A 16833-nucleotide genomic window follows, 5' to 3' on the forward strand; every position below is an offset into this window, starting at 1 on the left:
ATGTGAAATGAGTTTTATTTAGGGCATAAAACCCAACAAACTCCCACTTGCACTAATATAAAACAAAAAGTGCATTTCAAATAATCATTAACACCTTGATATACCAATCAAGTGTAATAGTAGTAAACTCCTCCTAATAGGATCTGATAGGTTGAATTAACACAACCTCTTCTCCACTATTACTCTTCCTTAATCACAAAATCCTTGATAATGTGAAATTCCTCTCTATATGTCTACTCTCTTGGGATACTGGATTCTATACTTTTGGGCAACTACTTCTTGGTTATTCAGGAAGTAACCCTTGTAGTTAAGGCAAGTTGGAACACTGCCACAAATGTATAGAACTTTCCTTAGACTGAATAGGTATCTTTCCTGCAACTTTTAACATTCAGTCTCTCTCTGGTAGACCAAGAGATTTCAGATAGGTTTTTACACTTCTCCAAAATCGCTACTCCACCCCCAAAGTAATCACCATCTCATCAGCAGACTTTCTAGCACAAAGGCAAGTCTTGAAATCTGATGTGGTGTAGTCTAAGAGTTTTAAACAAACCCTTATTGACTAACATATAGTTCCTCTTCTTAATCTTAAGAATTACTTGATTGTCTTCCAATGTTCCTCTCCTGGATTAATCTGATACTTACTCATTACTCCCACTCAACAGCAGGTATCTGGTCTAAGGCATACTAAAGCATATCTAAGACCTCTCACTGTTGATTTAAGAAATTCTTTCATGGCTTTATCTTCTCTGGAATAGTTGAGACTTTTCCTTAGATAAATAAAATCTATGTCTAAGAAGTTGTGAAGCTTCTATAGATTTCCATTGGAAAGAAAATGCATCAGCATCTCATGCTTGCATTAGAGTAAGTAATTTCCAGGTATACCATAAGCCATAGGTTTAGATAAACTCAAACCTACAATACTAGGAACAGGAATTTTTGTTAACTCCATTGAATAGACTTATTAACGAAAATTTCCTTTCATGTCCTTGTAATAGAAAACTTTAGGTTACTCCATGTGAATGGATCAAACCATAGTTCTATTGGCTTTCTTCTTAGTTTCTTATCTTGACAATCCATTACGTGTTTAAACTCACAATGGATTTTAATCACTAGTGTCTTCCAAGTTATAAGAAGGTGAGTTCCTAGAAACTCTCCCACTACAACAAGGTACCGTGAACTATGTCTAAGAAAACTAAATGGTATAGACCTCTTCAGTTGTGCTAAGACAACAAAGGCAGTGGGATCATCTTGTAACGAATAAGATGATAGAACACTTATGGAATCAAGAAAAAAAATATCTCCTTTATTTGCTACTTTATTTTGAGACTTAGTCATTTTCTTAGAAAAGTAGTATTTGTTGAAACAAACACTTTCTTATCTAATGACTATGGGATGCTCAACCCCTAATCACTTAGAATAGCTAACAAACATGCAAACCAGGGTTAGCAGTTCTAGCTTTTCTTGAGATTTCGATTAGGTCATCCATGAATCTAGTAATGATTTACATTAAGTATACAACCATTACACCATTCTGAAATTACCATATAAGGATTTAGGCAACGACTAGTAACTAATCATCAATATGCAACTCGAATTTCTAGGGAGGTAAGTTTGGATATAATTCAAAATCAAATTAATGATCTTTGAACTGCATATCTACTAACTTTTTCTCCACCCTTATCTGTTCGCAAGATCTTTAACCACTTACCTTTGCTAGAAATTCATGAAATTTTTCAAACATTTCAAATTTCTTTTGCATAAGGTAAAATCTAGAGTGATCGTTTTAAGAATACAACAAAAAACTCATATCCACCCCTGAATGTACATCCATCTACGAATGAGATGAACTTACTTTCAGTGGATATAGGCATATTAACTCTTTGCAGAGAATGATCTTGTCAAAACCATTATGAACAAGATACAAATGCCATAGATTTATAAAATGTGGTTGTATCTTTTGATGACTTAAGTTTAGTTACATCAAAGAGTTCTTAGAATAGTGCAAGTGGATTCTGGTCACAGAATACTAAACTCATACAGTTCAAATCCATTGATAGAAAATGGTTGTGAAACACTTGTGAAAGTGTAACTGTATAATTAGTAATTCTTTCTTGGACCACCACTACTAATCTAACTCTATGATTTGCCTATACAAGTAGGAGATATCTAAGATTGAGGATTTATATCATTTAGGGATAGAATTCCGGGAATATAATCATATGCGTCATCTAATTTCTTAAGAGAAAATAAGACTTTATATGATTTATAGACCATTCATCCAATGATATGTCATTAAGCTGATTCGAAATGAATAAGCTAAGAGGAATTAGGATAATTTCGTTTTAAATAAGAATCCAACGATGCTCCGATTAGCGAGAGTCAAAGTAATCTTATTTATACAATTATCTTGTTTCATATTGTAAAATACTAGTCTAAAGTCTCATCAATTGATGAACAGCTAGATGTTGCATTTACAATATTTATCTTTCGAGATCTTACACTATTATGTTAGTCTAATGGTGAAAATCCATTGGGGATTTATCTCATTAGAAAAATAAGCCAATATAGACCAACAATGAAAATTCGAAATTAAACTACAATTTAATAACATAAAATAACATGGTTGAATACAAATTCATACACAATTCAGAAATTATGAAGCATATAGCAAGTAGGAATGACAAGTGAAAATACTAAAACATACAATCCTAAATAATTTCCAAGATTTTCAACAAAATGATATCAGTGTCCCGTTTAGGTGAGAGTCAAAGCTACCATCCATTGAATAGAGTTGTCAGCTCATCTAAAATGTCAAACATTCTAGCAACCTTTTATTCGATCAAAATGTGAATTCGCGTTGTCCCGTTTAGGCGAGAGTCAAGGCTATTCTATCTTATGAGCTTCCACCATTGTTTCATATTCTTGCAAGTCTTATACAGTCGCCACCATTAGGGTGGTCATAAACTATATAAAAAAAAACTTACAAGATTACTTATCTTTCGAGATTAAACGGAGCTAACTTGCTAATGAACGTTCCTCCATTAGGGAGGATTACTCACTAAAACAATAGCTATGTAAAACCAACAATGGAGATCGAATATCCTTATAATAATAAAGCTCATTATTTAACGAAGGTTGTATTTTCTTCTAATATTTATTTTAAATATATATTTATTCAATTAAAATTTCCAATTTAGAATGAAAAATTCCAAATATAAATTTTAATTTAATATTTATAAATTATACTTAGATGGATAAATAACATGAATTATTTTCATCTTAGTAATAATTTCCATAAATATTTAGAAAATTATTCAATTTAAGTTGTTTCAAAATTAATTTGAATTAATTTACAACTCAAATTTAATTTTCTATAAATATATATTGCATTTTCGAAAATGCTTTAGAATAAAATAAAATAAATCCTGGAAAATTACTCTAATTTTATGTTGGCCCAAAATTAATTAATAAAAATTAATTTTCAACAGAAAATATAATTTTCCTATTTAATTAAATATCTAAGAAAAATTTCAAATATTTAAGTATCATGATTAAAAAATCAACTTAAATATTAATTTTCTATTTAATTAAATACACTAGAAAAATACTTCAAGCAAAACAGATAATAACTATCTAGACTTTTCATAGACTAATTAATTCAATTTCTAATTATTATATATTTTAGTTCATTTATTTTAATTAACCATCAAATGAAAAAGTCACTGATTTAAGTGGGTCCAAAATTAAAAACATAATTTTCAACTTTAATCTATTTTTTAAATAAAATTCAAAATTTCTACATTAAAGAAATGTAATTTCAAAATTTTGGGAAATGATTAATAAAATAAAATAAAATATATTCTGAAAATTATTCAAACTTAAGTTATTCTGAAATAAAATTCCAAAGTTAAAACAATTTTCAACTTTAATTAAATAACATGAAAATAACAATATTAAAGTATCATGATGAAAATCAACTTAGATATTGAAATTTTCAATTTAATTAAATGTATTAAATTCAAGAAATAAATAATTAAGTAAAGAGGAAACTTAATTATTAATTCTAGTTTAATACTAGGAAAATATTCTAAACGTAGATTGTACCAAAATTAATTATGAGACAATTAATTTCACAATCAATGATATTTTCCTATTTAATATTAGAAATAATAACTAGTACTAGAAATAACTATCTAGAATATATCATTGACTAAGTGTTTTTCTAAAATTAACTTTAAAATATTACAATGAAAAATAAATTTCATATATTTTAAAAGTTAATTATGTTGCTAATTCAATTTTAATTAGGTTAGACTAATATAATTAACCTAATACAATTATTTAAATAAGGCAAATGGGCCTTCACAATTGGGGTAGTTCATGTGAGGGGGAGCTGGGTTCAGTATGTCGTACCCACTTCTATGGCCCCCAACTCTCACACAAGGCCCAAAAGAGAGGAATTTAACCTTAAAAGAAAATTACTCTAATTTTATGTTGGCCCAAAATTAATAAAAATTAATTTTAAACAAAAAATATAATTTCCCTATTTAATTAAATATCTAAGAAAAATTTCAAATATTTAAGTATCATGATAAAGAATCAACTTAAATATTAATTTTCTATTTAATTAAATATCACTTGAAAAATACTTCAAGCAAAACAGATAATAACCATCTAGACTTTCATGGACTAATTAATTCATTTTGTAATTATAATATATTTTAGTTCATTTATTTTAATTAATCATTAAAAAAATTGATTTAAGTTGGTCCAAAATTAAATAAATAATTTCAACTTTAATCTATTTTTCAAATAAAATTCGAAATTTCTACATTAAAGAAATGTAATTTCGAAATTTTGGGAAATGATTAATAAAATAAAATAAAATATATTTTGAAAATTATTCAAACTTAAGTTATTCTGAAATAAGATTCCAAACTTAAAATAATTTTCAACTTTAATTAAATAACATGAAAGTAATAATATTTAAGTATCATGATTAAAAAATCAACTTAGATATTGAAATTTTCAATTTAATTAAATGTATTAAATTCAAGAAATAAATAAATAATTAAAGAGGAAACTTAATTATTAATTATCGTTTAATACTAGGAAAATATTCTAAACTTAGATTGTACCAAAATTAATTATGAAACAATTAATTTCACAATCAATGATATTTTCCTATTTAATATTAAAAATGATAATTAGTACTAGAAATAACTATCTAGAAAATATATCATTAACTAAGTGTTTTCTAAAATTAACTTTAAAATATTACATGAAAAATAAATTTCATATATTTTAAAAGTTAATTATGTTGCTAATTAAATTTTAATTAGGTTAGACTAATATAATTAACCTAATACAATTATTTAAATAAGGCAAATGGACCTTCACAATTGGGGTAGTTCATGTGAGGGGGAGCTGGGTTCAGTATGTCGTACCCACTTCTATTGGCCCCCAACTCTCACACAAGGCCCAAAAGAGAGGAATTTAACCTTTAAATAAATAATTGTTATTCATTGAATAAGCCCAAATCTAAATGGGCCTAAATAAATTTCCTTATGTTAAAATTTATTTTAGCAACCTAGTCCATTTACTTAGTTAAAACTTAAATGGGCTTCCTATATGCATCTAAGCCAAATAGCAAAAATATAGACTCACACAGGTCAAATGATTTGGATGGGCCCTATCATGTTACTAGGTTTACACAGATGAAAGAAGTACAAAATTTACCTGTTACAAATTATTTATAAGATCTATCGTCAATTGGACTATGATTAAAATCAGATCATTGGATATGTCAACAAGTTAATCATAACAATTTAGATCAGATAAATAATAGGTTTGTAATTTTTTTTTTTAAATAAACAATATTAATAAACAAACATTGTCCATGTAACAAATGTGAAAATAAGATATTAATATAATTAAATTATTATTCTTAAACTAACCAACTAAAGGAAACTAATTTTAAAATATCTAGGTTTATTTGAATCAAATTAAATTAAATATCTAATAAGATCAATGATTTGAAAGGAAAGAATCTTCAATGTCACTTTCAGATCTTATAATTTAATAAAATAAACCAATTTTAAAATAAATTTGGTTAGATAATTATTATTTTAGGAATAAAATAATAAATGAATAATTACCATAATTATATGTCAAAATATCTCAAATTAAGCAATATTCAAATCTCTATAAAAATATCTATGTTATTTAAATATTTAAGATATGATTTATAAATTTCTAATAAGGAAAAAATGATATAAATAGAAAAAGCATCATTTTTAAACTTATAATTTATAAATAATTAAATATTTAACAAAATAACAAATTTTGAATTTGAAAATATTATGGTAAGTATATCTATAAAAATATCTATGTTAATTTCAAATTTATTAATTATTTGATTTGTCATATAAGATAATTTTAATACAATATTTTAAATAAAAAGACAAAGTTATCTTTTAATTTAAAATATCTTAAATATTAAAATATCTAATCTTATAATTAAATAATAAATAAATATTAAAGAAGTTAATAAATTTTTAAATCTGACCATCATACGAAATATTTAAAATTGGAAACATTCCAAAATAGAAATATTTAAAATTGGAAAAAAATTCCAAATTAAAAATATTTAAAATTGGAAAAATTTCAATTTAGAATTATTTGAAAATGGAAAAAATGAATTTTGAGAAACAATCCCATGAAAAAAATTGAATTTTTGGGAAAAAAATCCCAAAATCGCAATTTTGGGAAAGTGGCTGCATGCAGCAGCCTAGGAGGCTGGCAGCAGCCTCAAACGCGCGCGCAGCATGGGCACCCAGCCGAGAAACCTCGACAGATGCAGGGTGCAGGGGCGGCAAACGTGGGCGGATGAAGGATTTTCATGGGCGGACAGCAGGGTGCTCACGGGCGTGTCACGCGCGCGCGATTGAGCACCCATGCATACCAGAAATCCCGATTTTCCAAAATTCATAACTTTTTCAATTTTTATCGGAATCGAGTTCTGTAAAAAACAAAATTGCTTAATTTTTCACAAGGAATCCAAATTTAATATTTTAAAAAATCGAAAAAATATATTTCATGGAAAACGAAACTGTACAACATCAACATTCATCAAAGAACACATAAACCACATGAAACCATCCAAATCAACACAGAAACATATCAATCATCGTTTTAATTCATATTACATGAAAGTAAATCATTACCATGGCTCTGGTTCCAGTTGTTAGAAATTATTTTACCAGGATCTATATTTACTAACAAGTATGTTGGATTAACAACCTAATATGAATTCTAAAACTATGAAAATAAACACATATAAAATTAGAAAACCTTACAGTGGGTGCAGCGGAATATTATGACTCCTTCCATTCAGATCTCTAGCCCTTGATTCCTTTCTGTAGCAGAGCATCACCAAGATCTGAACCTGGATCTTCCTTTCTCCTTCTTTGATGCAGAATTTCCATAGTCTTACATACTATGATTGAGGTACCACTTGATGTGTGTGGGCACTACTCATCTCACAAGGATTTCGAAATTTTCTCTCTTTTTCTCTCTTAATTTCGTGGTCTTAAGCATACAAGATAAGAGAACAAAGGTTGCTTTATATAGGGAGAAGGGAGAGCACAACTTTCCAAATAAAACAGTTTCCTCTTTTACTGTGTAATTAATTAACTGCCTTATTTAGTGTGATCCACCACTTTCCTAGTTTTGCTAGGCTTTGATTAGCAATTACATGGTAATAAAAATTGAAAATAATAATTGGGAAACACACAAAGAGGTGGCCGACCATAGGGTGAAATGGGCCTCACTTGGATTTTGCAGTTTCCTCAATTTTATTTCTATTTCTCCAAAAATGCCACTTTTCCAATTCTAACCATTTAAATGCCAAAACTAATTATTTAATAACTAAAATAGATTATTAAATAATATTGTCATTTAACATAATTATTAATTAGACATACAAAGTCTCTTAATTAATAATTAAACCTAGAAATCCTTTTCTTTACAATTTCATCCTTAAACTGTGAGAATTCATAAAGTAGACATAGTCTAACTTTTAGAATTATAAATGAATAATTAAAATCAATTAACTGAGTCTTACAAGCAGTATGGTCTCAACTAGTATGGGGACCATGGGTCTATATAACCGATCTTCCAATAAGTCGAACCGAATTTACCAAGTAAATTCTCTAACTTATTAATTCCTCATTGAATCCACACTTAGAACTTGGAATTGCACTCTCAGTCATATAGAACGCTCTATATGTTCCACGATATAGACACGTCATTAGTTATCCATTCTTATAACCATAATGTGATCAATGATCCTCTATATAGATGATCTACATTGAAAAGGCACTACTGTTACCGCTACACCTTCAATGTATTTTATCCTTAAAACACTTAACCCTGTATAAATGATATTTTAGCTAAGTGAAATGAGATCTCCACCATTTATCTTCGTTTGGTTAAGCTCAAAGGAAATCATCCTTTACTTTCTATTTGCCAAATAAAAGCTATAGATTCCATATTTATGTTAGCGCTCCCACTCAATTGCATTACCGTGTTCCCAAAATGTACGTATCACCCTGACCCAAAAGTAGACTTAACTAATCAAGTCAAAGAACACGAGTAACACTCTTGAGATTGAACCTAACCATATCCGGATTAAGATCATTTGATCTAGGATCAACAGGTGATATTGAATTGAGTAGATATTACGGTAAATTTTAATATATCTAATCAAAGTTCAATATTGGTCCCTTACGATATATACTCCATACATGCGATACTGGTAAACTTTGACAATGTTCTAGAAAGGACATAACATTTTTTCAAGGTGTAAGAATACCTATCGCTGATTATACCATGTTAGTCTAAATCCAGTGTCTGACAAATCAGGGAATAAACTTTTGAACATAAAATTAAGATTATATTCCACTGTGTTGACAACACTGTAATCTTTAACCAACTCATATGTTCTGGACTTAAAAAGAATTCATACATTATATACATATAACCATGAAATAAATCATGTGAACCATGCAACATAAAATGTTATTTCTGATCTTTATTAATAAGTAAATCTGATTATATGAAATGAGTTTTATTTAGGGCATAAAACCCAACAGAGACGACGTATTCCACTTCTGGGAGGCGTAGAGAATTAATAGGGTAGACAGATACTTAATGCCCTTGGGAGTGAATTGGGTCGGACAGAGGTGAAAGAATTTTACCACATTCCTAAAGTACGGGTGCAAAGGCAGCAGTGCCCCTTGTTTAGCATGAGCATCCGACCAGGCACACATCCCCCTCTTTGGGTTTGTGGCTCAATTGTTATAGGCGGAAATATAGCAGTCTAACTCGCTCAAATAACCGTCCTGGTCGAGATCACGTAAGCGTGCCTCGCTAACCTTGGACGGAGGGCTCACCCACCTGGCATTCAAAGCACCTTGCCTTCTGTGAGGAACCGCAACATTAAGTTCCTCACTGGCGTAGTCCACGCCCTCAACTAGGACGTCGCCATCCCCATCAACTGGCTCCCCAGCCTCATTATATCCCCCAAAGTTTGGGGGTGCGACCTCCTCCTCTTCCTCCACCTCAGAAGGACTGCCAGGACAAACATCATCCTGCTCCTCAATCTACTGGACCTCGACGTCCCCTTCATGATCCTCCTCCTCCTGCGCGGATAGATCTTGTTCGGCACTGGGTAAGGTGGCATGTCGGGCCACTTGAGGGTCAGATGCGTCGATTCTACGCATTGTCTTTTTTGTATGAGCCATCATCCTATGGCTGGACGGGAGATTTAAGCTAAAATGTCCGTCGCTCGAAGAGGGTGGACTAGAACGAAGATGAGGATGATCCTCGTGCAAGAGTTGAAGCAGATCCTGGTCGATTATGTGTTCGCTTCCCCAAAACGCATCTGGGTTCATCTACAAAAGACAATACACAAGATGAGTGTTTGGTTGGGATATCGAACATTAAAACAGGCAAATATGCTGACCAGGAGTACTCAAAAGATTAAAGAATTAAAATATTCGATGAAAAGTCAAAAATCAGAAGTTTGAAATTTTCGTGAGTTTGGGCAAAAAATTTCATGAAGCTTAGAATAAGCAAGATGAAGGACAATCATTGTGCAGTTAAAGAAGCAAGCATTATGAACGATGAAATCGCATGAATCGTTACCAAGGAAAATCGCAGAGTTTCTAAAACTTAGGGTTTCCTACATATCTTCTACAGCAAAGTAAGTTTCATTCAGAAAATAAATGTGCAAAGTAAACGAAAAAGAAATCAAGAACTAACTGAAGAATCGAACGTATGGATTCAGGTTATGCGAAGCTAAACGAGCAGTTTTTGTGAAAACACTTCAGCAAACTTGAAGCTAAAAACCTCTCTTTTCGCTTTGAACTTACTTAGTAAAGAAGATTGGTGAAAATGAGTTTGTGAAAAAATGCTCACTGGTATTTATAGGGAAACAACAAAAAGGGGTAAATCATTTCAAAAAACCTCAGACGCCTCGGTTTCCCCCAAAAGCGAATATGGGAAATCAAAAGAAATCAAGTGTAAACATCAAACGTGGTTAGAGAAAATCAGATTTCGAAGCATTAATTGCGTCAGAGCATTTATTAGCCAAAAACTGAAGGGACGCCCAATCAGCCTCACATTGAATTGCGAACAGACGCTCTTGACACGTGTCCCCCATCCAAGCGCAAAGACTGCTCGGATGAAGTCTACACGCAACTTTAAAAGTCTCGTACAGACTTGGGGGGCAAAGTGTCACGAGTAGTGGTAATTTTTAAGTCCCGACTGATTCTGGCATTTAGTCCTCTCACATATTTCTATTTCCTGGTGAAACTTGTAGGCACCAGATCCCCAACAAACTTGGACAGCCGATCAAACTCTAGAGTGTATTCGGCCACAGACATTTTCCCTTGAGTTAGTTTCACAAAATCCTCCATATGTGAAGTCCTCACAGTGATGCTATAGAATTTTTCCTCAAATAGACTCTTGAACTCATCCCAAGTCATCAAACTGACATCACAAGTGTGTCCCACAATATCCCACCAAACGCGGGCATGATCTTATAACATGAAAGCTGCACAATTCACTCTCTCTATTCCCGTCACTCCCATATTATCAAGGATACAAGTGATTGTACTCATCCACTGATTAGCTTTAATTATGTCAGTACCTCCCATAAAAGTTGGAGGTTGTAGCCTCACGAACCGCTCAAATACCGAATCTCTATGTGGCAACATGAACCCCTGGTTACCCACCACTAGCATAGGTGCATGTGTGAACACTTGCTCAACAGGGGCAGCTGGTGCTGGTTGCCTTAAATGAAACAACTATTCCTCTTGACGAAGTCTGATACCTAGTATTTCTTGAAACATCTATTGCCAATCAGCAGGCGGAGTAGCATTGCCAACCCCTACGTACATTATCCCTCAGATTCTTTGGAGGCGGAGGTGGTGCCAGTGGATTGGTTTAGTTTACCCCAGGCCCTACTTGCTCACCCTGTGATCTAGATGATTGGGGAGGGTCCATTTTTACAAGTACCCCTGTAATCAACAACCCCAGCGAATTAAGCTGTAACACCCTAACTAGCATAGGCGTATTACGTGATTTTTAAACGTACTGTGCAGCTCGTTGCTAATCAACGAGGTTTATGGAAAACGTGATTAATTAAAATTTTTGCTTTTTCATTAAACTTATAAATATTTATACAAAATACTCGGGATCCCGATTACAAAATCATTTACAAAAGTTTACTGTCTGTACAAAATACTTGTCGCCTAGCGACTAATTACAAAAATAGCCTTGCTGTCCCGATGATCGTACGCTCCAGGCCTAACCGCCCCGACATGTACAATCTTCACCGGCTCGCTCACGGTCCATCAGCCCTAGCCTTGCCCTTACCTACACATAAACATAGCATTGTGAGTCGACAGACTCAGTAAGAAAAGCATAATAATAATCATACATAAATCCTGGTCATGATCAGACGCCCATACCCCTGATCATAACCCTAACTGTCGTGTCCAACACGATACTGAGTCCTGAACGTTCATAGGGACGGTTCTATTGACAAGTAACAGCCTATACTCAGTCGAACTGGTCATAGCTGGTAGTCATACTCTAGCCTGTACCGATGTGTTACAGTATCAGCCTATACTCGGTCAAACTGGTCATACTCCAGCTGCTAGTCATACTCTAGCCTGTACCGATGTGATACGTCAAATAGTACGGAACCACCAACCTAAGTATTAGCCTATACTCGGCACACTGGTCATACTCCAGCTGCTAGTCATACTCTAGCCTGTGCCGATGTGATACAGTGTCAGCCTATACACGGTCATACTGGTCATACTCCAGCTGCTAGTCATACTCTAGCCTATACCGATGTGACACAGTCGGATGGTTCGAAGCCAACATACATATCTAATGTAATCTAACAGGCTTCCTAACATGCATGCTAAACATGTAATCAACATATGCATACTGTTATACTAATCTTACCTCAATTCCGAATTCAGGTGTGCCGGTCAACTTGACTGGAACTATCTGCGCGGCGGATTACAGGCTCCTAAACCATAAAAATCACAACACTATAAGTGATATGCTAAATCACTTCCCGGGGACTTAAACTAGGAACTAAAAGTTTCCCTATCGATAAAAAGCATGGCAATACCCCAAATAACATAAAAACGAGGAGAACTAGGGTTTTTGAAAATCACCCAACCGGTAGACCGGTTGTCCAACCGGAATTCCAGTTCTGGAAATTTTCAAAACCCATCCGGAACTCTAGATGCACAACCGGAATTCCGGTTCCTCGCAGGCAGAACTCAAAAATTCATAACTTCAATAAATCAAATCCAATTAATCTCAAACCTTCCAGACCTGCTCTAAATACCCTAAAGCACAAAACCAAAGCACTAAAACAGCCTAGAATGCACAGATACAAAAAGTGCCATGTGAGCTCCAAGCTTTGAGTTTCAAACTAAAACTTGCCTAAAGCTCACTTACAAGCCTAAAAACTAGATTAAAACTACATAAACATGCATACTAAAGCTGCAGAAAACAAAAACAAACTCATGCAATATTCACAGCAACAAATTTCTCAATTTTCACTTTGAAAACTCAAGCTTTTACATAGAAAAACCATAACTCTAATCAACCTAACTATCAAGAATCACAAGCAGCTCAATTCAACTCATTTAAACATGCTTAATTCTCAGCAAACAACAACAAAATCCCAGCAACAACAATAACCTAAAACTAACCATGCAACCTACCATTCTCTTCAAAAATTCAAGAAAACATAAAAGAAAGATGTAGAAAACATACCAACAACTTATGAACACTTAATCTTGCGAAAGAGAGCTTGAAATTCAAGAGGAAAATCATCTTTTCTTACTGCTCAAATGGCCGAATAGAGAGAGGAAAAGAGAGAGCTTTTCTTTTTTAAAATTTTGTAATTTTTTCTAAGTTTGGGAAAAATGAAGTAAATGCCACATAATCCCTTTTTTACTTCAGCCAAAAATAAGATAATTAAACACATATATTCCAATTAACAATCTACAAAAAGACAAACTAACAATGGGGCAAAATGACCATTTTGCCCCTTCACACTAAAATCATAAACATAACATTAAAGGGGTATTTTTGGGAAATTCTAAATTCCCGGCCATTTTCGACATTCCCAATGTCTAATAAACCGTCCCATACTACTAACATACTAAGTTGTGATTTTACTGAGCCAAACACCGAGTTCCATGTTACCGGGCACCGGAAATGCAAAATTATGAAAACTACTAAATGACATAAAATGCATCTCAGAATTCAATAATAACAGTATAAATAATTATTTAAATAGCTATAAATAATTTTCATAATTAAACATGATTAACTGCTAATTTCCAAATTAAACTAAGCGGTCTTTACATAAGCACCAATAAAACACTTATGTACTTATTGCCTTACTCCTAACTCAAGTATTTATTTCATTAAAATAAACATTTATCAAATAGCATTTTAAGCATGACATCATATATCACGTAAATACTCTAAATGCTCGCATACTACCTAAAATGGAAAGCGGTAGATAAACGATCACATAAGTAGTAAAGCATTTACTCTCAAGACTCACTGCACCATGAGTCGAGATCGTCTTTGACAATTATTGTACATTTTTGGCTGGTCTACAAGAAGCTTAAAAACCTGGGTGATTTGATACCAAACTGTAACCCCCTAAAATTTAGGCACGTTACCCAAAGTGATAAAGGAACCCTAATCCCCTAAATGGGATTACTAAGTAAAATAAGTGTGGGAAATTTATACTTTAAATGAAATCAGAATGAAAATAAAACTTGTAATAACTTTAACTTCCAAAAAAAGTTACATGTTTCGGGATCCGAAAAATATTAAACAAAATATAACAAGTCTTTCCCAATAGCTGACCTAAGTAGCAAAATAGAGTTACAAAAGCTCATCACTGGTAGAGCCCAACCCACTTCGTCTAGTGTGGCCTAAACATGTACATACATCGCCCAACTCTCGCACTCATGGCTGATTAGAGACCAATTTACCCTTTCCTGCACAAAAGAGCACCCGTGAGTCAAGCCTAGCAAGACAGTATAAAATATCAATATTCATACTTAACATATCACATAGGTATTAATGCCATTTTTAGATTTGTCTATATGACACAGACCTGCGTGTTACACTCAGATGCCTATTTATGTCTATCAGGCGTAGACCTACGTGTTACTATCACACGTCTATATACAATAAGACCTTAGAACGATTAATCTCAGTTTGGGTTACTAAGTCCAACCTGCTTATGCCTTGAACGCATAACCCTTAATCTAAATATACACATATATTTAACATGGCATAGTGTTTACACATCAATAATTCTCTACGGTAATAACCCTAGGCCATTAAACCACTCATGTTAAGGTAATAACCCTAATCCCAGTTTCCAATTACTCACATATAACATTTTTCAACACAAGCACCACCGCATATAACTCTACATGCAACTACAGTCCTACCTGATGTCCCGCCACTTTGGAAATTCCAAATCCCTGGGTGCTCCTGACCAAGTGTCGGTAATCCTAGTCACAAATTCTAGGATTTACAAATATAGGGTTAATCTCTAATTCCACTTTCACATAAAACTTGTCATTAAAAACATAGATATTCACATAAATCTTGGAACGAGCTTTCCAACGATATATAGAACTCCCGAAATGGAGTTCGGATCACAAAGTTATGAGGATTCAAATAGCGCGTTCGAATCTGCCCAAAACCGAATGGCGGGCCGCAACACTCCCCATATAGGGCCGCAATACTTGGGTTCGAACCCCAGGCCACAACCTGGAGGCAGGCTGCGGTGCCCAAGGAGCTGGGCCGGAACCCTTGGGTTCCAAACCCAGAAAAAATCCAAAACTAGCAACGAAAAACATGGCCAAAACACACCATTTCAAGCCTAAACCCAATCAAACTCTCAAACCATAAATAAAGTTATCCATAATTATACAGAGGGTTGAAACATACACTAAGGCTTAAAATTTAGTATACAAACACTTTAATTTCAGATTCAATCAACATTCCAAAATAAAGCTCAATACTTGAGCATAACTCATCAAAAATTCATACTCAAGAACTTGAACTTCTAGCATGCTTTTAACCTAAAACTCAGCAGCAAAATATAAGTGTAAACCTTGAATTCACACATGAAAAACACCCTAAAATCTTATCTATAACTCATCAAAAATATACTCCACCACTAAGCCACAAAATCAAGCCAAACACATCAAGAATAACATCAAATCTGTCCACATGCATAAAAGAACAACACAACCTATTTTCATGCTTTCAACAATAAAATCTCAGCAACAATTTCAAAAAAAAAAAGTAAGTAAGAAGATCTACCTCAAGTTCAATCACAATGCTAGGCACCAAAACCCTTAAAAATCCAAGCTTGAATCCAAGCAATTTCTAATAAAATTCAAGATCTACAAAAATGAATTTTGAGAAAGGGAGGGGGTGGGTTCATAGGGCTAAGAACAAAAGCTAACTTTTCTTTATTTTTAAAAATAGTTCTATTTTGTCGCAAATAATCCAAAAGGCCAAATTACCACAATGCCCATAGGACCTTATAACACAATATAAGCATTCAAGGATAATTTTGTCATTTAACACCTCATCATACTCAAATAAATTCAGATTATTCACACTATTAATAAAATGCCAGGAAAAAAATCCCAAAATACTCGGTTGTGACTATACTGCACCAACTTGTTAGAACACACCTAAAAAAGTACAAACAGGCATACTATATAATAATATAGTTCATAAGCACATCATAATATAAATTTCTCAATTTTACCCTTCTCGATTCAAAATTACTAAAATGCCCTGGCTCACCAACGGGGTCTTAACATGTCATCTATCAAATTATTTTAGTTATAATAAATTATATAATAATATAATTACACAATAATACACAATTTACTAGTTAGGGTTTCCTAATCCATTTCCTTAATCATAGGGTATTACAATAAGCGTCTTCCAGATTAATTATTCGTTTAGCCTACGACATGAACTTGCTTAAGGTTTCATCCCATTTCCTTTGCATCTCTCCCCACAACAAGGAACCTACAACCAATCTTGACTTGAGGGCCATTAGCTTGAATTCGTCGGTGACCTTGATCTTTGTTGTTTCCTCCATCATTCTTTGTATAAAAGTTTTTAAACTCTCATTGAGTTGCTGCTTGACATTAGTTAAGGAGTCTACTTCTA

This window comes from Cannabis sativa, unplaced genomic scaffold, assembly GCF_029168945.1.
Source record: "Cannabis sativa cultivar Pink pepper isolate KNU-18-1 unplaced genomic scaffold, ASM2916894v1 Contig7, whole genome shotgun sequence".
Classification (NCBI taxonomy): domain Eukaryota; kingdom Viridiplantae; phylum Streptophyta; class Magnoliopsida; order Rosales; family Cannabaceae; genus Cannabis; species Cannabis sativa.